Source organism: Epinephelus lanceolatus, chromosome 21 (assembly GCF_041903045.1).
Source record: "Epinephelus lanceolatus isolate andai-2023 chromosome 21, ASM4190304v1, whole genome shotgun sequence".
Lineage (NCBI taxonomy): Eukaryota > Metazoa > Chordata > Actinopteri > Perciformes > Serranidae > Epinephelus > Epinephelus lanceolatus.
The window spans coordinates 11,604,666-11,629,218 of record NC_135754.1 but is presented as its reverse complement, the minus strand read 5'-3'; the positions used below and the strand labels follow the sequence as shown (position 1 = coordinate 11,629,218).

Genomic DNA, 24,553 nt, shown 5'->3' with positions numbered 1-24,553 from the left:
CCAACACTTCACCCTTGGTCACTGCTGCCGGTTCGAAATTGATTGGCATCTATTTCATCTGCTGTGACAATGTCTCAACGGCCCGCATTAGGGAACCTGTCAAAGCTTGCTATGAACAGATGGACACATTTTCTATCTGCAAAAGACATGCATACATGTAAGTTAAAGTATTCGATCACACACACGCTTCACTTTCTGTCTGTGTTTGACTTGTGGTGTTTAATTCTCTCTGGGGGTAACTTTAGTGAAAAGTTAGTTCGCTCTGCTGACCCTCTCTGGTGAACCAAACAGAGCTGGGGGTTATGAAAAACCCATATACCTGATATGATACCTGACTTCTTATCAGGGCTAATGCTTATAAATCATTTTTCTATCTAGATCACTCTACTTGGAAAACAACTAACAGTTACAATCCTAAATATCATTTTACGATAAATGTGAGCAAAAAATCAGTATGCAATACCTGAATTAACAAAATGTTTCTTAACAGCCAAACATTTACTTTCATCCACCATGTTCCTGTGTGATATGATGTCAACTCACAAGTCGTGTACCAAAATGTTCCCCGACTATCCAAGTTGTTGTTCTGACTTGAGGGGTTGTTAATGCAAATGTATCCAGTGGGGAGCTCATTATTCTGATTATTCGGACGCCAAATGAATAAGTTACCAAACTGGTGTGGCTCTTTAAGAAATTGCTACACAGTGTAACTTCCTCTAAAATAAAAAAAAAAAAAAGTCATTTCTACATTTCTGTTTATGTATGACTGAGCTCCATATTTACAGTAATGCACAGACATGTGGGTGGTAGAGGCCTATTAATAATTTCATCTAACTCACAGCATGAGAGCCAATAATGGGATTTCCCAAAATGTCTTACTATCTTCTACAGCTTTTACTGTTCATGGCTTAGGGCGCATTGGCTATGTATGACAAAAACTTGTTGGTCTCTCAATTCTCATCTTATCTAATCTGATGTTAAAAAACACCAAGTTGAGGTTTTATGTTGAGTTATGTTCTGCAACAACTGTATGTCAAATTCTCTGCATGAAAGTAAATAAGTGGTTTACCCAAAATGTCTCAGGCTACTATTCTTGTAGTGCTACTAAGGGTTTTCATGGCTCAGGCTCAATGATTATGTATGAAAAAAACGTGTTGTCTTTCTACCTTATAGTTTGAAGGGTAACAGTGGCCATTGCTATTGCGTGGACCCAGATGCCAACTGGCTCCCACAACGACTCCAGAGGTTAAATACAGTAAGTCTGGAGAACACACTCTTACTTTGCAATTTACAACTGAAAGAAACATATCAAGAAAATAATGTCCATGCAGATTTTTGTGTCTTTATATTTATGTTTTCTTTCTTTTTTTTTGTGTTTAGTCTTATTACTATTAACTATGGTCATTTGATAACACTTTGTAAGGTGAGATCTAGAATATACCCAGCCTCCCAAGGAACTCTGAATAAAATTGTCCTTTTATGGGTTTAGGTTTTATTGTGTTTGACAAATCAAATTCAGCAGAGGACATTTAAATTGCAATAATATGGAATTTTTAAAGCTAAAATTAACCGTTTCTCTCCACAGAGAGGAATAAATTGCACAGTCCTGTGAAGACCCTGAACAGCAAAGATGAAGACGATGCACCGCTACCTTCTACGCAGATATCTTTACACTGGCACTTGTTCCTGTTTTATTTTTCCACTAACTAAGGTGTTTTATTTCTGCTGTTTTTTAATACATTAAAAATAATTAGCAATGCCTTTGGCAGCAATCTCTGCTGTCTTCTAATCTAATAAAGATTTGATTTCTTGGTGCCATTGTTGTTTCACAGCATGTACACACAGCCCTAAAAATCTCTAAGGAAGATTTTAAAAGAAAGAAAAATATAAAACTTAGTATAGTTTGACATTTTAAGATACACATTTGTTTACATTTTTTGCCAAGCTTTACTCATGGGATAAATGTAATGTAGACTACTGTGTAGAACAAAGCTACGCAGACAATGGCCGGCTAGCCGGCTTGCCATAAAAACAGTGGCAAACAGCTGATGCTGATCTGTTTCTTCAAAGCTAAAAATATCATACACCAATATGTGGTTTTATGCAGACATAGTTGAAGTTTTATGGAGTTGGACAGAGTTAGGCTATAACTAGCTGTTTGCACCTGTTTCCTAGTCTTTATGCTAGGCTAAGCTAACCAGCTGCCAGTTGTAGCATCATATTTTTCCCACAGACAGTTTTCATCAACCTGATCTCACAGAAATGCATGAAATGACCACAACCTCTTAACACCGCACTCCGTAATTTCAATCCATTACACTGAAATTACGTGCCGGTACCACGGAAACAATGCCAATGTAAAGTCAATTAGGATCCTTTGTCATGGTGGTCATGCGGATTCCCTGATTCAACAACGTCCTGTATACACAGAAAAACACTGAAGTGTTCTGTTTAACTCTGTTATAATTTCCCACCAATAATAATAATAATAATAATAATAACATGATAGTTCAGCTGTACTAGATATTTGATATTGTTATGTGCCGTGTTGTGTTTTGTGTTTTCTCTCGGCCAGGTACCGCCCCCCTCCTCCCTCCACTAATTAACACAGCTGTGGCCTATCACAGCTGTGATTAAAACCACCCTGGAAAGCTGGAGCTGGTTGCTAGTGGGCCTTTCCGGCAGCATGCAGCACAGACCCTAGCTGTGTGAGTGGTGGTGTGCGCACGGGTGTTCAGGGACCCAGTCCCAGTGTTTATTCTTCTGCCTTTGTTATTGGTTATTAATTATCCGTTATATTATTCTTGTTTGCTAGTCGACTATGGGCTGAAATATGTGCCACCAGAAACTAAATTTGAATCATTTATATTTTAATTTGAATTTCTAAACTTAAATAATAGCATTGAAAAACTGAATTTGAGTCACATAATTTGAAATTGTGTTGTTTAATTTGAATCATTGCATTGAAAAACTGAATCTGAATAGTATAATTTGAAATTGAATTTATTTCTATATGTCTTCAAATTCAGTTCTCACAGTTCAGTTTCAGTTTACTGTGACAGACATCCGGATAGTTTGAGGATGAAGGAAGAGCAACCGAGCGCAGATACACAGGACTCCTCTTCGGCGAATCAGCACCTACGTTTTTGAGCACATAGGAAGAAGTTAGCCTTGCGTCACCAGGCTCTTCAAGCGAAGAGCCTCGTGTCTATTCACTCTGAATTTTGTCTGGATTCTGGTTCCGGTCTAGGGAGCGGATGCGGTATTCACCAAATTCACCAAACTAAAAGTGTTCACCATAGTAAAACTTTAAATTCTGGTGCACCATCGATTTGGGCTGATGAGGGGTGTAAGAAAATCGATTAACTTAATGCCTTGGGGCTTTTCTTGTAAATTATATTCTTTATATTAAAAGTTTCACCGCATTTTTATTAGCTTGGTGCTTTTATTTTTACGGAAAGGCACATCCATCGAATTCCGGATCCTGTCTCACTCGCCCTGGTTCCGTTTCCTTACCAAAACGGCCACTAACGGCCCCAGACTAGGAAGAAGTGCTGGCCTTGATCCATAGACCATAGACAATTGGCTCGTTCAAGATGAACTGCGCCTCGCCTGAAAAGTAGATGAGAGCAGGCGGCCGCAGCGGGGGGGCGGTGACAAAAAGCTGTGGTGAAGTCGGACAGTTTCCCGACAGTTTCCAGCAGCCTTCAGTCCGTACAGGAAGTCACAGACACACTAACATCCTGTCTGGAATGATGTCAATTCATTAAAAAAGTTATCAGACCCATATATCAGTTTGTTTTCAGTCTCCAGTTGTTTTAATTATGATAGATTAATTTATTAAAATGTGTAACTGCACCGGTCCAATAAATAATGGCCACGCATCATACAGATGTCTTTTTCTGATTTATTGCCGCCTTTCCTTCATCAGACACCGTGAAAACTACAAAAAATAAAACATATAAAAATCAATGAGTCAAAATCTACATCTGTCAGTCATTTTATAGTCGCAAGTGTCTATAATTAGACAGGCCCAAACAATTAAGTGTATCATGCTAACATCTGTTAATAGACAGATCCCAGTCCGTAAACACAGCAACAGAAAATATCAAAAGTATAAAGGCATTTCAACATTATGCACAAATATGACACAATTAAAGGTACATCACCGTGTGCGCCTCTTGAACCATGCAGAATAATGTTAATTTAGGCCGTAGCACTCTGTTCCTCTGCAGCCACACTTGGCTCTTTTCTCTGCAGGCATGTTGTCTCTTTCTCTGCTGCCTATTGTTTCCTGACCCATGATGCATCAGGTGTGCCCTTCACAAAACTCTGTTCATTTGGCCTGTGACATTCAACTTCAAAATGAAACTTGCATTCAAAGGCATTGGATTTTTAATCAAACATTATTTTTAAGGTAGTGTATTTTAGTCCAGTTTTCAATTAAAGTTACCCTTTTTAAACAACTTATTTATTACATTTTAACACATTTTAATGATTGTATGAATTCAAACATTGATTAATTTTTACTGAAAATATAAAAGAAACACTCCAATGAAATCTCTGCAAAACTGTCTCTCAGACAGTTACAAAATGCTTTACAGGTGATCTGTAGTTTATGTTCATGGTTTATCCTCCATTTGATATCTGTGACTTCCTGTACGGACTGAATGCTCCAGGAAACTGTCGGGAAACTGTCCGACTTCACCGCAGCTTTTTGTCACCGCCCCCCGCTGCGGCCGCCTGCTCTCGTCTACTTTTCAGGCGAGGCAGTAGGCTCGTTCGAGATGAATTGCGCCTCGCCTGGAAAGTAGACGAGAGCAGGCGGCCGCAGCGGGGGGCGGTGACAAAGAGCCGCGGTGAAGTCGGACAGTTTCCCGACAGTTTCCAGCAGCCTTCAGTCCGTACAGGAAGTCACAGACACACTGACATCCTGTCTGGAATGATGTTAATTCATTAAAAAAGTGATCAGACCCATATATCAGTTTGTTCTCGCCATCAGTCACACAACATGTTTTCTGTTCACAGAATAAACCTTCAGGTCAGACAAATAGCCTACAATCTTAATCTCTAGAATTCAACAAAAATGAATAGTTTATCTAAAACGTCATCTTGTTGAGTCAACATCTGAACCAGTCAGCTGTTAGATCAGGTGAGAGTCAGGCGGTGCAGTCGGTGGAGAGCAACTGCAGCGCCTGACTCTAAAAACTGCGGCCACCTCGCTCTCGCGGCTTTATCGCCATCCACTTTTGTAATACGTCAGAGCAAGTTGAGATGAAGTCGGACACAAAACTAACCGGCATGCATTGTGCGCCGATCTCCGGTGATCGAATCTGCGCAGGCCTGGCTCATCTCGAACGAACCTAGTGTCGCCAGATCTCGCAAGACAAATAAGCAACCAGGCCTGTGAAAACAAGCCCAAAACAAGCGACTTTTTCTACAGAGCCCCCCTAGGTTCCTGTGAGAGAAAATTAAATAAACTGTGTGCACGGTTTTACAATCTGTGGGGGCGGATTTTAAACTGTGGTACAGATTGTCAATTTACATCCATGTGGACAGATTGGTAAACTGTGCACAGTTTTGCAAAACTGCACCCACGGTACACAGTTTATTTATTTTTCTCCCCCCTGAGCTTCAGGACAATAACTACAAGAGGGAGTTAAACCACCTTTTAACATTATTTAACATTAGAAAACAGATGGGATATCAAATATAGACTGATGTACCAAGTACATTATATACACAGTAAACCTCTGATAATTGAAATTTGCACACACAAATAAATATCATCCTGAATTCATAATTTTTTTCTTTATTATTGCTTTTTATGCACTCATCTTCTGATGTTTTCCTAACCAGAAAAAAACACATTACCCTGCTCTGCCTCTGATTGGCTGGTACTCGTTGCCATCAGAGTCAGAGCCAGTTAGAAGCAGGATGCGGGTGGGAAAAAAACTCTGCTGTCTCCTGTGTGTATGGGGAAAGGGGAGGGACAGAGGGAACAGGCAAGACAAACTATCCTATGTTTAAATAACATATCGAAAATATCTGCTTGACAGCTTATTATGGAGCTGGGAACAAGCCCAAATAAGCAACTACGCTTTAGAGACAAGCCCAAAAAAAACGTGACCCGCGACTACCAATATTTGTAAGCGACTTTACAGAAAAACAAGCCCAAAGTCGCTTATAATGAGCAGACTTGGCAACACTGAGGCGAGGCGCAGTTCATCTCTAATAACAATAATGAAATAAGCAAAAATAATATTAAAATTATATTGAAATTTTAAAATCTATTTACAGAGTGGAATGGTAGCCTAATAGATAGGGTGACATCAGCTAAATTGGGCCATCAGGTAAAATGGGCCATTTAAGGTTTGAGCATCTCGGCTCTTTTAACAGCCAATGGATGCAAATGATTTCAAAGTGTTGCCGCAACAGTACTTGACATGTAACAATTGATTTCTTTGGTCTATGGTTGCTATGGTGGGTGGGGCAAAGCCTCATATTGAGACTGCTCCAGAGAACTGCATGGTGAGTGCCCTGACATATCAAATCTTAACTGTCAATGATAAGGTTGATAATTCAATAAAAAACAAATGTACATATATAAATAATGATGTATAATACATGTCCTGATGGCCTCCATCAGATATAATGCTAATGTTTTGCTAAATAAAATTATTTTTGATGAAAAAGCATTTTTTGTTAGTGGCCCAATTTACCTTAATGTGTTCAGGTAAATTGGGCCACACATTTCAGCTAAAATGAGCCACGTTCTGAGTTGAGTTTTAGCAAATATTTTGATGGTTCCTCTTATTAAAAAGTATTAATATATAAATATGTTATTATATTACTGTATATTACAGGCCTCTTCACATTTTCATTTGTAATTATGTATGTGTGTTTTAGCTCTGGTCCAGGGCGCATCGTGAGCTAGCTCTCACTAGCTAGCGCTCAGTGTCACACACACACACACACACACACACACACACACACACATGAGAAAGGGAAAGGTGAAAGAGGCATGTGCTGTAGCCTAGAAGTGATAGTGGAAGATGGTTAAGTAAAGTAACATGAAACTATAATTACAGTATGGCAAACAAGAAGGAACAGAGAGGAACGGAGAGGAGGAGAAAGGAAGAGAGAGGAAAGGAGGAGGAGGAGAAAGGAAGAGAGAGGAAAGGAGATGAGGAGAAAGGAAAAGAGAGGAAAGGAGATGAGGAGAAAGGAAGAGAGAGGAAAGGAGATGAGGAGAAAGGAAAAGAGAGGAAAGGAGATGAGAAAGGAAAAGAGAGGACAAAGAAAGGATGTTTAATGTAATTAAATGTAATGTGCTATTGTGTTATGTGTGTTGATATTAAAGATAATTTGATTATATTATGAAAAATGACTGTTTCACTTTGCAGTTTGAGTGGCCCATTTTAGCTGATCAGGTGGCCCATTTTACCTGAACACTGCGCATCTCAAAAAGTCTTAACCATTATATTTTATTACATAATTTCAACACAAAAATATTAAAAACAGTCATTATTAATCTTAGGAACACAATCAAATGTCATACATTGTTTTTTCTTAGTTTCCCAAGTGATTAACCAAAAAGTGGCCCAATTTAGCTGATATCACCCACTTAGATACTATTTATTATTGTTTAGACACTTTATTAGCTATTGCTTAGATACCATTCAGCCTATTATTGTATTTACTTTTAGCATGTTTTACTTTTATTTACTGTAGGCTTTATGTTGTAATTTATTTAATAACGAATTTATTTTATGTTAAGCCTACATCTTAATATTTTATCATAGTTTAGTTCTTAACTCCAGTGTTTCCTAAGTGGGAGCCGTCTGCACCAGGGGGCGGCCGCTCTCCCCTGGTGGAGTGGAGGGTGGCCGCTTTGCTGGGGGTGGCGGCGGCTCCATGTGATGGTGTTTCCTCTCTGGTTCTTCCGTGCTCAGCCTTATTTTTTTCTTATTATTTATTTATTTATTTATTAGTGCCGTTTGGATTCGGTTACAGCGGACGGACGGCAATTTGAAATGGAATGAAGCCCACAGACGGCAGACAGTACAACTCGGTTGCATTACTGTTTGTTACTGATCATGTCTGTTTGTTACTGACCATCACTGAAAACAGTGTGTCCTTTTACAAACTCATTGAGTAACTATTCATTTACATTTGTTCCTCTTTCTCTTGAATGGGTGTGTGGATGGTTGTGCATCCTCATACTGACCTCATTATGACAGGAGTTTTCTTCTTGAAAGTCTGCGCTGTGGTGACTGTTGACATCTTTAAATGTTTAAGAAACATTTGAAGAGGAAGGAAAAAACAAAGTAAACAATTACTGAGAAAAGATTTTACTTCATCATTGTTGCATCACTGCTGTTCCTCTCCTGATGCAGTTTATGATTCGACATCTTTTCACGAAACTCTCAGCAAGACAGTGATTAAGCATATCATCTAAACTCGACCTTTTAATTGAAATGGCAACTATTGCTTTTGTGCCAAAATTTCTAATGTCCCCTCTTTCTCGTTCATATTATTCTTATTGTCTGTGTATCATCTGTGTAGGGGGCACGACCTGACACACCACAAACACAGACAATAAACAAACCTTGTGTGAGTGTACTTTTATCTACATGTATGCATGCTTTTCACAGTGAGAAAATGTGTGTTCATTCTGTTCAGAGCAGGCAGTGACAGGGCCCCTGATTGTGGAATTTTAGGCTTCCATACAGATAGGGGGGCCACAGGTCCTGGACTCCAGGGTGTAGCCTTCACTGTAAAATCCAATAGCTGCCCTGACATACATAAATTAGTTAACTTTACTAGGTTATCAACGAAATGAAGTTATTACTGGTATTTATGAAGTAACAGTTACTTGCATGGTAAAAAAAAAGCAAAATACTTAGTGTTTAGAGTGAAGATTACTTTATTTTGAGTTAACTTCACTGGATGAAGGAAAAATAAGTTACGTGAGTGAAAACAACAGTTGGGGTGTGTACATTAAACGTTAGGGCTGCCGCAATCCACCACACGGCCATAGTTAAATTTACATGGACTAACGTTAGAGGAGTTGTTTGCTCTGTGTTAATTCGACTGCAGTTGTGAGTCTGCTGAAAAGCTGATGTTGCGCACTGGTCTGTGGCCTCACAGAGTGCACCGATGAACGAGTCCTCTCCTTGTCCCTCTTGAGCTATGATAAGCTGTAAGTCACGTTAAGCGACCTGTGACCAACAGTGAGTGAGAAATCGGCTCATTCTTGATTTTGTGTTGTAGGTGTTTGCAGAGTTCAACAGGACAGTCACCAAAAACCTACAGATGGACTTTTTTGATGCCCTGGACCGCCACATACCACGCTTTGTCACGATCTTCAAGTCCAAGAGAGGAAGCGTGGGAGAGACCCTGACTGAGTTGGTGCAACATATTGATTCAGGGGTAAGTCTGTGAAAGGCTTCTTCTGTCTTTATTTCTCATGGTAAGGTGACTTCAAATAGTGATTGTTGTTTTGCTGCTTTTTTTGCAACAACAGTGGTTAGAGAGGAGAAGATGGGACATGGCTGGAGAGGCACCAGTAGTATTTTTTTTGGGGGGGATGCTACTTTTCTCATGGTTATAATGCTATTACCGTATTTCCTCAATTTAAAACCGGGCACCTATTAGCAGCTGGCGTCTTTTAGTAGCCAGGTCTAAAACAATTTTTAATAAATAAGAGTCAGCCCCTTTTATAAGCCGGTGGCTTTAATTTACAGTTTTACAGCATTCATTATGATTGCTGCTGATCCAGGCGAGACGGCATGAGATGAGATGAGATGCTGCAGCTGCAGCAGAACAGTTTCAGAGCGACACAATCGCACAGCGCATTTAAACGTAATCTGGCACAATGTGAGTGTTTATTAGTATATTTACAACGTAACCGCTGTGGAAAAAGTCCAAAAATAGCACTTAGTCCTCTCTTTCTTGAAGTAGTTTCGACCCAGCGACACACACACTCACTGACAGAAGTGGACAGGAGAGGACGAGGGGGAGGGGGAGGAGCGAAGGGCTAGCTGCAGCGTCACTGAACATGACGTGGTCAATACCAGCACTTTAACTTAACAGTTCACTAACACTCTTGAAATGTCAGTGCTTTAACTTAACAGTACAGTATCTGTTCTGAACTAGCTTTCTTACTTGTAACAGACATAACAGTTAAGGCCCGAACATACTCGGGCATACTATAAGCGGAGCGGACTCCGCGAGGAATGTCCGCAGTCATTTGGGCTTCCATAGTCGAGCGCACTTCTGCGTTGTAGTTTACTGTAAAAATGTCAGTGAAACACACTACATTACCCACAATTCTTGCACGTCGATGTGAAAAATACATGCCGAGCAGTCACTGGTGCACGGAGCTTTGGGCACACAAGGCTTGCGGATGTCCGCTTTTGGTCCAGGCGGACTCCGCAGAGTCCGCTCCGCGTACGTTCCACCTGAGTATGTTCGGGCCTTAACGTGGACCAGTTCGTTACAGTATTTTGAAATTTGGCTGTAAGATTTTAAAAAAAAAAAGAAAAAAAAAGCCTCCTTCAAATAGTAGCCTGCCCCTATTTGTAGCCTGGTCCCAAACTATTTTTTTTTAATAGTAGCCCGGGCTATTATTTGGGGAAATACAGTATGTGAACAGCTGTAATGAATTTGAGTGGGTGGGGTGCATTCTAATGGTGTGAAGCTAGTTTTTGGCCTGGAAGAACAGTCTTCCTGAGACTGTGATGTATGCAAGAGCTGTGTCTTAATGATGATCACAGGTGTCCAACTCGCCTCCACTGATGAACTGAGATGGATTGTCCCAAGAAATATACAGTATACAGTATAAGATACAATATAAGTACAACCTACAACCCCTATAGAACTTATGTTGCTATTCGCTGTTAAAACTATGGATTTTTTTTAAAAAATCAATTCTTCAATCAGTAACTATTTGCTGCACTGTCAAACAATGTGGTGACATTTTTTTCATACAGACTTTCACAAACATTTTTGTACTGTAACTTTTGAATGCTGCATTATCTTGAGCTTAATTTGTTCATCATCCACTTCTAGAAACCAGATGTAATGGCAATGCGCACCATTGTACTCCGAGGCCTCCCTGTTCTACTTGGTGATGACCCCAGTAACTTCTACAACACCTGCTTCGTAAGTTCTCATAGTTACATCTTAAAGGAGCACATACAGTTCTGGGGGAATTAGCTTTGTATTTATCAGTATCTCACTGAGAGTGAGAAAAATGTAATGCCGAATTACAAACATTATGGGCTGCTTGCTAACTAACAGTTCGGTGTATGCCAACAGAGTTACCAGCCTAGCACCTGTGAAGTGAGAGGAATACAGTTTTCATCTCCAAAACTGACTTGTACATATATTTTTAGTGGTTTCTGCTTTATTTTGAGTGATCCAGTGGAGAGAGACCGGAAATCCAGGGGGAGAGAGAGAGGATGACATGCAGCAAATGGCCCAGGTCGGATTCAAACCCAGGGTCGCTGTGGTAAGGACACAGCCTTAATATGTGATACACGCTCTACCAGATGAGCCAACAGGGCGCTCCTGACCTTGCATATTTGACTTACAAAAAAAAAAATCTAAGTTTTAAATGCAGATGCATTTGGTTTGTCTGGTAGTTCTCCTGGTAGAGAGTATCACATATCAAGGCTGAGTCCAAACCACAGCAGCTGGGGTTTGATTTAGAAGGAGTGCTTTGGTGCATGTCACCTCCTTTTTTTTTTTTTTTGTGAAAGATATTTTTTGGAGCATTTTAGCCTTTAATCGATAGGACAGATAAGCGTGAAAGGGGGAGAGAGAGGGACGCCCCCTTAAATGTTTTTTTTAGATTGATATACAGTACAGGCCAAAAGTTTGGACACACCTTCTCATTCAATGCGTTTTCTTTATTTTCATGACTATTTACATTGTAGATTCTCACTGAAGGCATCAAAACTATGAATGAACACATGTGGAGTTATGTACTTAACAAAAAAAGGTGAAATAACTGAAAACATGTTTTATATTCTAGTTTCTTCAAAATAGCCACCCTTTGCTCTGATTACTGCTTTGCACACTCTTGGCATTCTCTCCATGAGCTTCAAGAGGTAGTCACCTGAAATGGTTTCCACTTCACAGGTGTGCCTTATCAGGGTTAATTAGTGGAATTTCTTGCTTTATCAATGGGGTTGGGACCATCAGTTGTGTTGTGTAGAAGTCAGGTTAATACACAGCTGACAGCCCTATTGGACAACTGTTAAAATTCATATTATGGCAAGAACCAATCAGCTAACTAAAGAAAAACGAGTGGCCATCATTACTTTAAGAAATGAAGGTCAGTCAGTCCGGAAAATTGCAAAAACTTTAAATGTGTCCCCAAGTGGAGTCGCAAAAACCATCAAGCGCTACAACGAAACTGGCACACATGAGGACCGACCCAGGAAAGGAAGACCAAGAGTCACCTCTGCTTCTGAGGATAAGTTCATCCGAGTCACCAGCCTCAGAAATCGCAAGTTAACAGCAGCTCAGATCAGAGACCAGATGAATGCCACACAGAGTTCTAGCAGCAGACCCATCTCTAGAACAACTGTTAAGAGGAGACTGCGCGAATCAGGCCTTCATGGTCAAATAGCTGCTAGGAAACCACTGCTAAGGAGAGGCAACAAGCAGAAGAGATTTGTTTGGGCCAAGAAACACAAGGAATGGACATTAGACAAGTGGAAATCTGTGCTTTGGTCTGATGAGTCCAAATTTGAGATCTTTGGTTCCAACCGCCGTGTCTTTGTGAGACGCAGAAAAGGTGAATGGATGGATTCCACATGCCTGGTTCCCACTGTGAAGCATGGAGGAGGAGGTGTGATGGTGTGGGGGTGTTTTGCTGGTGACACTGTTGGGGATTTATTCAAAATTGAAGGCACACTGAACCAGCATGGCTACCACAGCATCCTGCAGCGACATGCCATCCCATCCGGTTTGCGTTTAGTTGGACGATCATTTATTTTTCAACAGGACAATGACCCCAAACACACCTCCAGGCTGTGTAAGGGCTATTTGACCAAGAAGGAGAGTGACGGAGTGCTGCGGCAGATGACCTGGCCTCCACAGTCACCGGACCTGAACCCAGTCGAGATGGTTTGGGGTGAGCTGGACCGCAGAGTGAAGGCAAAGGGGCCAACAAGTGCTAAACACCTCTGGGAACTCCTTCAAGACTGTTGGAAAACCATTTCAGGTGACTACCTCTTGAAGCTCATCGAGAGAATGCCAAGAGTGCGCAAAGCAGTAATCAGAGCAAAGGGTGGCTATTTTGAAGAAACTAAAATATAAAACATGTTTTCAGTTATTTCACCTTTTTTTGTTAAGTACATAACTCCACATGTGTTCATTCATAGTTTTGATGCCTTCAGTGAGAATCCACAATGTAAATAGTCATGAAAATAAAGAAACGCATTGAATGAGAAGGTGTGTCCAAACTTTTGGCCTGTACTGTAGATTTGGTGTAAGGCAGGGGTCAGCAACATGTTGGATGTCCTGTGCCACTTTGATTTTAAAAACAAACAAACATTTTTTTAAAGGTTGCGCAGATCCAAGTGCCATGACAGATCATGATAACTACTTTTGTTGAATATATTGTCCCAAAAATAATTGCATTTAACAATATAATTGTCATTTTAAGACCATTTTATGCCACTGATATAATAATACAATACTTTTTACGTTCCACAGAACTCGGCGCAAGCGCCTCGTTCCTGACTGCGTCACTGTCGTGACAATAATGACGGTAAAGCACACCCTCTCATGTAATAATGCTTAATTGGATGTGAGGAAGACTTCTTTCATGTTCTTTATTAGACACCTGTAAACACTGATCATAAAATGTTTTAGGCCTACTTATGTTGATAAAACTATTATCAACAACTTGTGGATTTTCACTTGTGGTCAAGTGAAAACTTACTCAGTTTCGAATTGACAATGTACAACATTTCTGTTGTAATGTTTTTGTTCGGTTTCATTACAGGGTTGTGACAGTGATGAGACCTGGGCACAAGTATCTGTGGGGGTGTTGACTGTTGTCCCTGAAGATGTGCAACTCTCTCCGAATCAGCTCCACCTTGACCCAGTGTCTAGTGCCATCATTGTTGAAGGAGGTATTGTAATGGATGATCTCCAGAATCTACCTGAGGCACTTTGCCTCTTGTTTGGGCTGTTATACTAAATGTTTTTATTTGATGCAAAAAAGATCAGTATATTGTTGCTGGATAGTTGTACCTGTTGGTATGGTCCCAAAAATGTAGTAGTGGTTGAGCTTATTTTTTGTACTGTCATTTAAATTGTGGTGTACAGAAGCCAGTATTTGCCATGACAATAGCTGCACACAGCCTCTTAAAATTGTTTTAAACCAGCACAATACGATTTTAGAGTGGCATAATGTGTTAACGGACCTGAAACTAAAGTGTGCTCTGTGACTTTTTGAAATGTAATGAATGTAAACCAGTGCCATCTTGTGTGGACCAACCCCCCACTTAAGCTGTCTTACCGTTACCTCACTGTTTAAAATAAGCACCTCAAAATCAGATGGATCATTTTTGTTCCGAAATGATTCTGATGCTGGAAATTCAACAATTCAATGTATCGTTGACGTGTTGATAAAAAAGGAAGAAAAATAAAAAAAAATGGATATAATTTAAATTTTAACTGTGTTATTACCTTGATTTATTATGTTGAACTGTATTAACTGGATTATTTTAGGAGATTGGAATCTGTTTTTCATTCATGTATAGATATTTGAAGCACTTAGGTTACTGAAGTAACACTTACTTGCTTTTTTCGAGGCAATCGGTTTGCATGGTTTTAGCAAGAAAGTCAGATCGCTGATCAAGTAAATATAATATATATATATAAAAATAATATAAATGCTAAGTTACAGGGAATGTCACATAAGTTAGTCCAACTTAGATAAGTGTGTTGTATGGACTACATACAGAGTACATTTCACATGCAATAATTTAGTAGATTAAAATAGTAATTCTGAGTAGTCTTTACTAAGTTGAGAGTCCATCTAAAGTAAGTTATCAAGTACACTCTACTTGATTGTTTTAGTTGCTTTAACTCATGTTTAAGTGTACTGTACTAAAGAAGCACTAGTTAGTACAACTTACAGTACCTATTTGTCTTTACTTGTTTTTTTAAGTGCAATCCGTTTGCATGCTTTTTTTAAGTAATGATAACTAATCAGATTTTACAGCGTAACACTGAGGACACAATACATTGCACATGATGTAGAATGATGTTAGGAAGTCTATGTGAGGAAAATATTTTTAAGTCTAGTCCCCCCCTCCAAAAAAAAAGTTCTGAATTTTCATTATGCAAAGAAATACAAATAGAAAGCACAAGTAGCTGTTAGGATATGTGTTTTGTGGCTTATAACTAACTCATGAAGACAGTTTTGACAACTGTCCTTGGTGCCGTTGATATCCTGTGTTTACAGTTTACACATCAGTTGCAAAACATTTCAACTGAAAGGCCATGTGTTCAGAATATTTTATTGGTGCTAATTCAAAGTGAAGCTCTTTGCTGCTCTTTTTTTACATTCAACCTATACTAGGTTAATCACATGGAGAACCCTGTGTCTTGGCCATGTTCTGTAAGTGCATAACCAGGTATCTGACCGGTTTTTACCAAGCAGCAACCTCAGGGGGTGAAAAATGTAGCCAACGCAAAGTCCCAAAAACTGCAGTTCAGCGAATGACCACTTGAGGCTGAATCAATCCCCATAGACCCCCATGTTAAAATGCTCAACTTTACAGTAGTAATAAACATCTTTACAGTCTGGTACATAAAAACAGTTTTGGTCTCTGTAGTTAAATCCACCCTTCATGACAACTGCACAGGGGGTGAATTTTTATGTGACTAATTTCGTAATATTTTATTGAAGCTCAAAGTTACACATAATTATGGGCAGTTGCATTGAGTGACAGGCTTTTTGCCGATAGTGTCCTCACCAGCCTCTAGCCAAAATTGATTATGGCCACTTGTCGCTCTGGAAAAAAAGGCTAGCTTTGTTCCCTCCCTTCAGAGCTAAAAATATCATACACCAACAGATTTGTGGTTTAATGCAGACATAGTTTAGGTTTCATGGAGAGTTGTCCAGAGTCAGGCTAGCTGTTTGCTTCTGTTTCCTAGTTTTTCAGCTTGGCTCAGTTAACTAGCTGCTGCCTGTAGCATCATATCAATGTCTTGTCTCCACTTAGGCTATGTATGTGTACGGAGACGAGGTAACCGGAAGTCCATTCATTCCTGCGGGAATCTCTGTGATATCAGATGTGCCTGTAAAACTCCTCCCCTCTGTAATATTTTGGTCTAGAATTTGCCTCGAGTATGTTAGAAAAAATTGAACTTTTGCGGTGGATATCTGAGAGACCGTATGACAGTGTGCTGGCCTAACTAACAGGCTGCTAACTAGCTAACAGGCTATTTCCTTTGATTCAGTTGCTTGTGTTGATTGTCAAGTGAGTTTGTTTGATTAAAAAGAACTTGTTTCTATAGTTTGAACACATTATGAATCTGAGGAATATTATTCTCCAAAATTATGGTTATACATACAGTCAGATTGTCATTATGACTCATTCAGCTATGTTCCAAGCATATTTCCAAACTACTGGATGGTGAAATATTGACAAAATTAGCCTCTTTCCCATGGCTACAGGTAGTTTCTATCAGGTTTCTATTTATTGGTAAAGAAATGCACTTCCCTGCATTTGTTCGGTTTTATGAGCTTTTTCTGAGATTTGAAGTTTAAAAATGGTCAAACAGTGTGCATGGGGTACATGCAACTCCGACACAAGGTATCCTGAGAGGCTGGGCAACGAGGTGTATTTTTTACACTTTAAACCACATCTCAACCGAGAAAAGTGTCTCTGAAGTTGTGTGGTAACGTTAGACCACAATATCAACTCAGCGTGAATAAGATTAACAATGATGTCTACATCTGTTCTAAGGTAAGACAACATTGTGTTTGAGGCAACATATTTTATAAAGTTATCTTTAACATCTCTAGTTAACGTTAGCTAAAGTTAGCCCAACGTTAGCTCCTAGCTGCGTTGTTCATCACGTCACCTTGTTTGCTGGGAGTTCATTAGCCTATTTTGTTCTAGTTTGTACTTAGGTGATCGTACATCCTTGTTAGCTGTTGTCCAAAGGGCTCTAGTTAAGCTAACGTTAACTTCTGGAGCTTAGCTTCATTAACTTATCTGTAATCGCAGAGATAACAAAGGTTGGCAAATGTTATGCTGAATGATTCAGTGTAAATACTGTAGCACCAAACTAACAGAGAGACACTCTTGGTAAAGATGGTAAAAAGGCCGTTATCCTTTTCTCAACTTCAGTGGCACTTTAACTTGTTGTCTTTGATGGCGACAGCAACGAGATGCAGTTCACAAGCGTACACTGTGACCTGTAAATTTTGGCTTGTAATTTAAGCTTTTCATCGACTTTCTCAACAATAAAATGATGAATATATCCCTCCAATGCGTAGTTTAGGCCCTTTTGGTTACTTCAGCTAAATTCAGACAAGACTGAAGTCATCGTATTTGGTCCACAGAAACAAAGAGAAAGTGTCAGCAGTCACCTCCAGTCTCTCTCTCTAAAACCTACAAATCAGGTTAGGAATCTCGGGGTAATAATGGACTCAGACTTGAACTTAACAGCCACATCAAATCAATAACATCAGCAGCTTTTTACCATCTAAAAAACATTGCAAAAATCAAAGGTATAGTGTCTAAACCTGACTTGGAGAGACTTATCCATGCATTTGTCTCTAGTAGGTTAGACTACTGTAACGGCCTGCTCACTGGCCTCTCCAAACGGGCCGTAAGACAGCTGCAGTACATCCAGAATGCTGCTGCTCGGGTCCTGACCAGAACCAGGAAGTATGAGCACATTAGTCCTGTGCTCAGGTCTCTACACTGGCTTCCTGTGGCTCAGAGAATAGACTTTAAAGCAGCTCTGCTTGTGTACAAGTCTCTCCACAGCCTAGCACCAAAGTACATCTCTGACATGTTAGTGCCATATGAACCATCTCGGACTCTGAGGACCTCAGGGACCGGCCTCGTGCTGGTGCCCAGAGTCAGGACTAAACATGGGGAATCAGGATTCCAATTTTATGCAGCTAAAATCTGGAACAGTCTTTCTGAAGATGTGAGACAGGCTTCTACTCTGACAATGTTCAAATCTAGGCTCAAAACAGCTCTATTTCACTGTGCATATGACTGAAAGGATCTTATCTGCACTCTTCTCTTTTAAAGTTCATTTTATGATTATTTATGTTTTTATTTTGTATTGTGATTTTAATGCATTTTCTTGCTCTGTAAAGCATTTTGAATTACTTTGTGTACGAATTGCCTTGCCTTGCCTTGCCTTCTCAATGACATCTGATCGTTGTGTCCCCAAAAATCATCAATTGCCTCCTGCGAAATGCCGTTTACTGTGACACCTGCCATAGCGCCGGTCACCGAATGTTGATAGTTTTTCTGAGTGAGTGGAGGGGGGGCGTGGCTAGGCCATAGGTCAATTGGTTGGGCAGAGTGAGAGAGATGGAAGGTGAATGCATGTGTCACACGCCAGATGCGTGACAGTTGGCAACCCTGCTGCATTGGACACTGGAGGCATCATCCCTATATTTACAGATCTACAGACACGTAAGTGGAAATGAGGTGTTCTCAACAACTTATTAAATGTTTTGGGAAATATTAAGAGGATCCAAAAATGGATGGTAAGTCCTCTGAGTGTGTTTTGATTTGAGTTTTTATGTTAAATTCTGTTGTCTGATGGGCTTCTATGCAATATGACCAACCTGACTCTGACAAAAACGGGTTTTTGCGAGGAAAAGAAGACGCAACTTCACTCCTTGTGATGCACTCTCTGCGGCGCTTTTCCTCCTGGTGATATATCTCCCCAGCGATGGTAGCAGTAGCACCGAATCCCATTCTGTGCAGCCAAATGGGAGCGGAGGATTTAGCCTCTCGTCTCGCCCGCTCAGCATCCAAGTTCCTCATCTGTATGCTCCAGCTCAAACAGGTATGGCTCTGGGTCTGTGTCCGCTACAAGAAACTCTTCAAAATCGCGTTCAAAGTCGTCCATTGCAGCTACTATAGTCCGGAGATATTGCTAGGCTAAATAAACAGCTGAGCTCCGTTTACAGGCTACGCTGTCAGTCAGTGTGCGGGCTGGAGATTGGTGGCGCAGAGAGGGGAGGGGGTACCCGCTTGGTATTGTAAACGAGAATGGGTGTATGGAGTGTGTGTGTGTTACACTAGAAGAGTCAGAGTTTGGGACGGAGTCTTTTACCCCCTGGAGTGTTACCGGAGTGCTCAAATAAACAGGCCTTTTTCCTGAATGCTACTCTGGTCTCCTGCTCGTGAGTGATTCATTACAATATTGTAACATGGTTTAGATTTCTAAATAAACATTCACCTCGTCGCTAGATAGACCTACTCCCGAAAAACTCGTGTCTGTGCAAGGGTTTTTGTCCCTACGAGGCCACCGTCATTTACCGGACGGGAGGGGTGAGCGAGTGAGCCCTGCAATCTAGAATTTGACCACTGATATCACTGTTGTCAACAGTTTTCAACCCATTTTACACAGTGGCCCTTTAAATGTGCCACTACTCAACCCTTGGTCACTGCTGCCGGTGGGAAATTTAGAAACATCTATTACGACTACTGGTCCACAATCTCAACGGCCCTCATTAGGGAACCTGTCAACACCTGCTATGAACAGAAGGAAGACAAATTTCGTGATTGTAAAATACATGCATATGTGTAAGTAAAAGTATTCGATTACACAGAAACTTCACTTTCTGCCTGTGTTTGACTTGTGCTGTACCAGATAATGTCTGGCACAAACTTTAAGTTACAATCTTGAAGATCTCCATGCTGTTCTCTTTGGGGGCTCCTCTGGTGATAAGCAGTGATTGCAGCTCTGTTTTTGCATCTCACTTCCCAGACAGTCTGCTGGTTAGCTCTGCTGACCCTCTCTGGCAGACCAAACAGAACTGGGTGATATGATGTCAACTCGGCAAGTCCTGAACCAAAATTTTCACTGACTGTCCAAGTTGTTGTTCTAACTTGAGGGGGTGTTAACGTGAATTTTTCCAGTGGGGAACTCATTATTCAGATTATTCTGACAGCAGATGAATGCTGGGTAACTGTGAGCACCTTGTGATTTTTCCCGGTAATGTCACCAGAGACAGCAAATGCAACGGCTTTCGTCAGTGGGCCATTGACTCAATCACCACGTTGTTACCTCATTCAGGGATAGTGACTTCATTTATTAGATAAAAATCTTCAAGAGTATTACATTAATAAAACAACATCTGTATCATCCAGTAACATATTACATCACTTAGCTGTAATTTGGGGTCATAACAAATAGTCATTTCTACATTTCTGTTTATGTATGAACTCCATATTTACAGTAATGCACAGTCATGAGGTCTGTTTATAATTTCATCTAACTCACAGCATGAAGATGAATAAGTTCTCACTCAAACTTCCACTTAGACTCAATGATGAATAGAGTAGATTTTGATGGCTTAAGGTCAAAGGTTGAGGTCACTGTGTCCTTGTCCTTCTCATACTTATGAATACAATATCTCAAAAACACATCTAGGGAATTTCTTCAGATTTGGCACAAACCTTAACTTGGACTCAACATTGAATTGATTAAATGTTGGTGGTCAAAGCTGAAGGTCACTGTGACCGTGCACCCATCTCATTCTGGTGTACATGTTATCTAAAGAAGGCCTTGAGGAAATTTCTTCAACTTTGGCACAAACATCCACTTGGACTCAACGTTGAATTGATAAAATTTTGGTGGTCAAAGTCAGATACTGAATTGTTGACACTCATCTTGGGTGCCCATCTTGAAACTGTGCAAATTGTATAGATCATCTCTGCTGCCGGGTTGAACATGTGTGTGAATCATCCAAGTTTTAGAATTTGTAGCTTCTTTGGGGCGACACTCATATTTGAAGCATTGTCATGTGTCATGACTACATCTGAGTCTGGCAAGACATGGCTGTAAACTGCAACTGCAACTTGGCTGGATCACAGAGGCATACAGCTGCAAGGTGGTGATTCTGGCTTAACCCTATTGGAAGGAAACAAAATCATTTGGCAACCACTAAAAAGACAACTGTGTTCCTCTTTCTCTGAGAGGGTGTGTGTTTCCTCATATTATCTCTATTTATACCAGTGGCATGAAGTCAGACCTTCACTGTTTACTTCACTGACAAGTGTTGGACCAGTGAGGCTCTTAATTACTTACTATAACCAGATTTCTGTTGTGGGGAGACACAGTGTCAGTCTTGGACCCAGAATGCATTTCTCCATCAGCTGTGGACTGTCTTTCATGTGTGTAAGCGCACTGCTTTTCCTTCCTGCACAAGGTGAGTGTGACTTGAATACTAGTGAAGATAGGCCACTAAACTGAGTGTGATACAGCAAATAATACTGTGTTAAGGCACAAATTGATTTGAAAGCAAATTGCTGGGGTATACATATCTATCACTTTCTGTGTGTTTTGCATTGTAGGGAAATTTGAATGTCCCAACACTTCACCCTTGGTCACTGCTGCCGGTTCGAAATTGATTGACATCCATTTAAACTGCTGCGAGAATGTCTCGACGGCCCCCATTAGGGAACCTGTCAAAGACTGCTGTGAACAGAAGGACATATGCAAAAGACATGCATACATGTAAGTTAAAGTATTCGATCACACTCAAACTTCATTTTCTGTCTATGTTTGACTTGTGGTGTTTAATTCTCTTTGGGGTAACTGTAGCGATAAGCTACAAATTAAATGTGAGCAAAAACTCAATATGCAAAACCTGAACCACATAATGTTTCTTAACAGCCAAACATTTACTTTCATCCACCATGTTCCTGTGTGATATGATGTCAACTCACAAGTCGTGTACCAAAATGTTCCCCGACTATCCAAGTTGTTGTTCTGACTTGAGGGGTTGTTAATGCAAATATGTCCAGTGGGGAGCTCATTATTCTGATTATTCTGACGCCAAATGATGGAGGTTTTATGTTGAGTTATGTTCTGCAACAACTGTATGTCAAATTCTCTGCATGAAAGTAAATAAGTGGTTTACCCAAAATGTCTCAGGCTACTATTCTTGTAGTGCTACTAAGGGTTTTCATGGCTCAGGCTTATTGATTATGTATGAAAAAAATGTGTTGTCTTTCTACCTTATAGTTTGAAGGGTAACAGTGGCCGTTGCTATTGCGTGGACCCAGATGCCAACTGGCTCCCACAACGACTCGAGAGGTTAAATACAGTAAGTCTGGAAAACACACTTACTTTGCAATTTACAACTGAAAGAAACATATCAAGAAAATAATGTCCATGCAGATTTTTGTGTCTTTATATTTATGTTTTCTTTGTTTTTTGTGTTTAGTCTTATTACTATTAACTATGGTCATTTGATAACACTTTGTAAGGTGAGATCTAGAATATACCCAGCCTCCCAAGGAACTCTGAATAAAATTGTCCTTTTATGGGTTTAGGTTTTATTGTGTTTGACAAATCAAATTCAGCAAAGGACATTTCAATTGCAATAATATGGAATTTTAAAGCTAAAATTAACCGTTTCTCTCCGCAGAGAGGAATAAATTGCACAGTCCTGTGAAGGCCCTGAACAGCAAAGATGAAGACAATGCACTGCTACCTTCTACGCAGATATCTTTACGCTGGCACTTGTTCCTGTTTTATTTTTCTACTAACTAAGGTGTTTTATTTCCGCTGGTTTTTAATGCATTAAAAGTAGCCTAATTAGCAATGCCTTTGGCAGCAAATAAAGGTCATTTTTATGACGTTGTCTCAGTGCCATTGTTGTTTAACAGCATATATTGGTACACACAGCCCTAAAAATCTCTCTGGAAGATTTGGGATTTTGGGATACACTCATTCACTTTTTTGCCGAGTGTTACTTATAGCATAAATGTACTCTACAGGATAAATATGGAGCTATGCAGCCAACGGCCAGCTAGCTCAGCTTGGCATAGAAACAGTGGAAAACAGCAAACATTGTTCTCATCCTTCAAATCATACACCAACAGATTTGAGGTTTTATGCAGACATAGTTGACGTTTTATGGAGAGTTGTACAGAGTTAGGCTATAACTAATTGTTTGCACCTGTTTCCTGTCTTTATGCTAGGCTAAGCTAACCAGCTGCTAGATGTAGCATCATATTTTTCCCACAGACATGAAAGCTTTTATCCAACTTGGTGGCAAGACGTGAATAAGCCTAAAATGTCAAACAACTTCTTTAATGTTCAGGAAAATATTAAGAGGATCCAAAAATGGATGTTAAGTCCTCTGAGTGTGTTTTGGTTTGAATTTTTTTTATGTTAAATTCCGTTGTCAGAAGGTCTTCTGTGCAACATGACCGACTTGACCTGGGCAAAAATGGGCTTTTTTTTTTTTTTTTTTTTTTTTTTTTTATTACTGTAATTTCCTCTCAGGGAACACTAAATAAAAAAACAATGTTTTTTTCTTTTCTTTTTAAGTCACACAACACAACTGAATTCCACGACAGAAATTCAAGCCACATAAATTCAGACAGATCGATTTAAAGTGAAATATTTTAGTGCTATAGGTAAGGGTTAATGCCCGACGAGGTGTCCATTACCAGGAATTAATGGACGACGCGGAGGCGTGATCCATTTGGTCACTTACCAAAGAAATGAATGTGTTTTACAGTTAAAATCATGAGTTTTTCACAAGCCACAGCTGAGCGGACTATTTAATCTCTGTTGTTCACAGGCGTTGCCATGGAAACCCGCTGTGGCCGCAGCGTAGAGAGCATTGTGACTCTGATCAGTGATGGGAAGTGAGATAATGACTAAACGTTACGTGATATTATTCAGAAGATGATTATTTCAAAAAGCCAGTGCACTTCGTACAGCTTGTGTGTTACAGACTCTGGTGGTCAGAGGGTGATGTCCAAAAGAAAAAACTTGAGAAATTACTTTCATGATTCATTGGCGTTCATTTATAGGCCCAAGAAAATTTGTTTCAAATAATTAACATCCAAATAGTAGTCAGAATTTTTAATTGCAACAAATAATTCATAAGCATATAGGCCTAGCAGTCGAGATTAAATCATATAAACACATTAACAAATTAACGATTGTTTTCAATTTAAAATTAAATGCTATATTACTATTCATTTTAAAGTGATAGCCTATGGGTATGTCCATCATAGTGGCATTTGAACTGCCCATTTCATTGTCTTCTTGGTGTTGGGCGCATCCTTCTCATCTTCTAAATTATTTAGGCCTAATTCTTCCAGTGTCACCTCCTTGTGCCGTTTCTCCCTTTTCTTTGCATTCCAGTCATCAATATGATCAAATTCACCAAATAAATGAAATGAAATGATAAAATCACTCATAATGCCCGTTGTAATCCGTTGCCCCTGAGCTGAGTCTCCGTTGCTATGGTTACAAACTAGCAGTTGAGCCAGCGCAATAATTT

The 24,553-nt window shown here is 39.9% G+C and overlaps 2 long non-coding RNA genes across 2 annotated transcripts; both read left to right on the top strand.

Annotated features, from left to right (window-relative positions):
* The first annotated feature begins 21 nt into the window (after positions 1-21).
* LOC117246695 (uncharacterized) lies at positions 22-22,714 on the top strand. The gene is made up of 3 exons (XR_013488421.1): positions 22-157; positions 22,273-22,354; positions 22,679-22,714. It is a non-coding gene; the product is annotated as an uncharacterized LOC117246695 (long non-coding RNA).
* On the top strand, positions 11,096-14,558 carry LOC144459358 (uncharacterized). The gene is made up of 3 exons (XR_013488328.1): positions 11,096-11,169; positions 13,735-13,789; positions 14,027-14,558. It is a non-coding gene; the product is annotated as an uncharacterized LOC144459358 (long non-coding RNA).
* Positions 22,715-24,553: the final 1,839 nt, after the last annotated feature.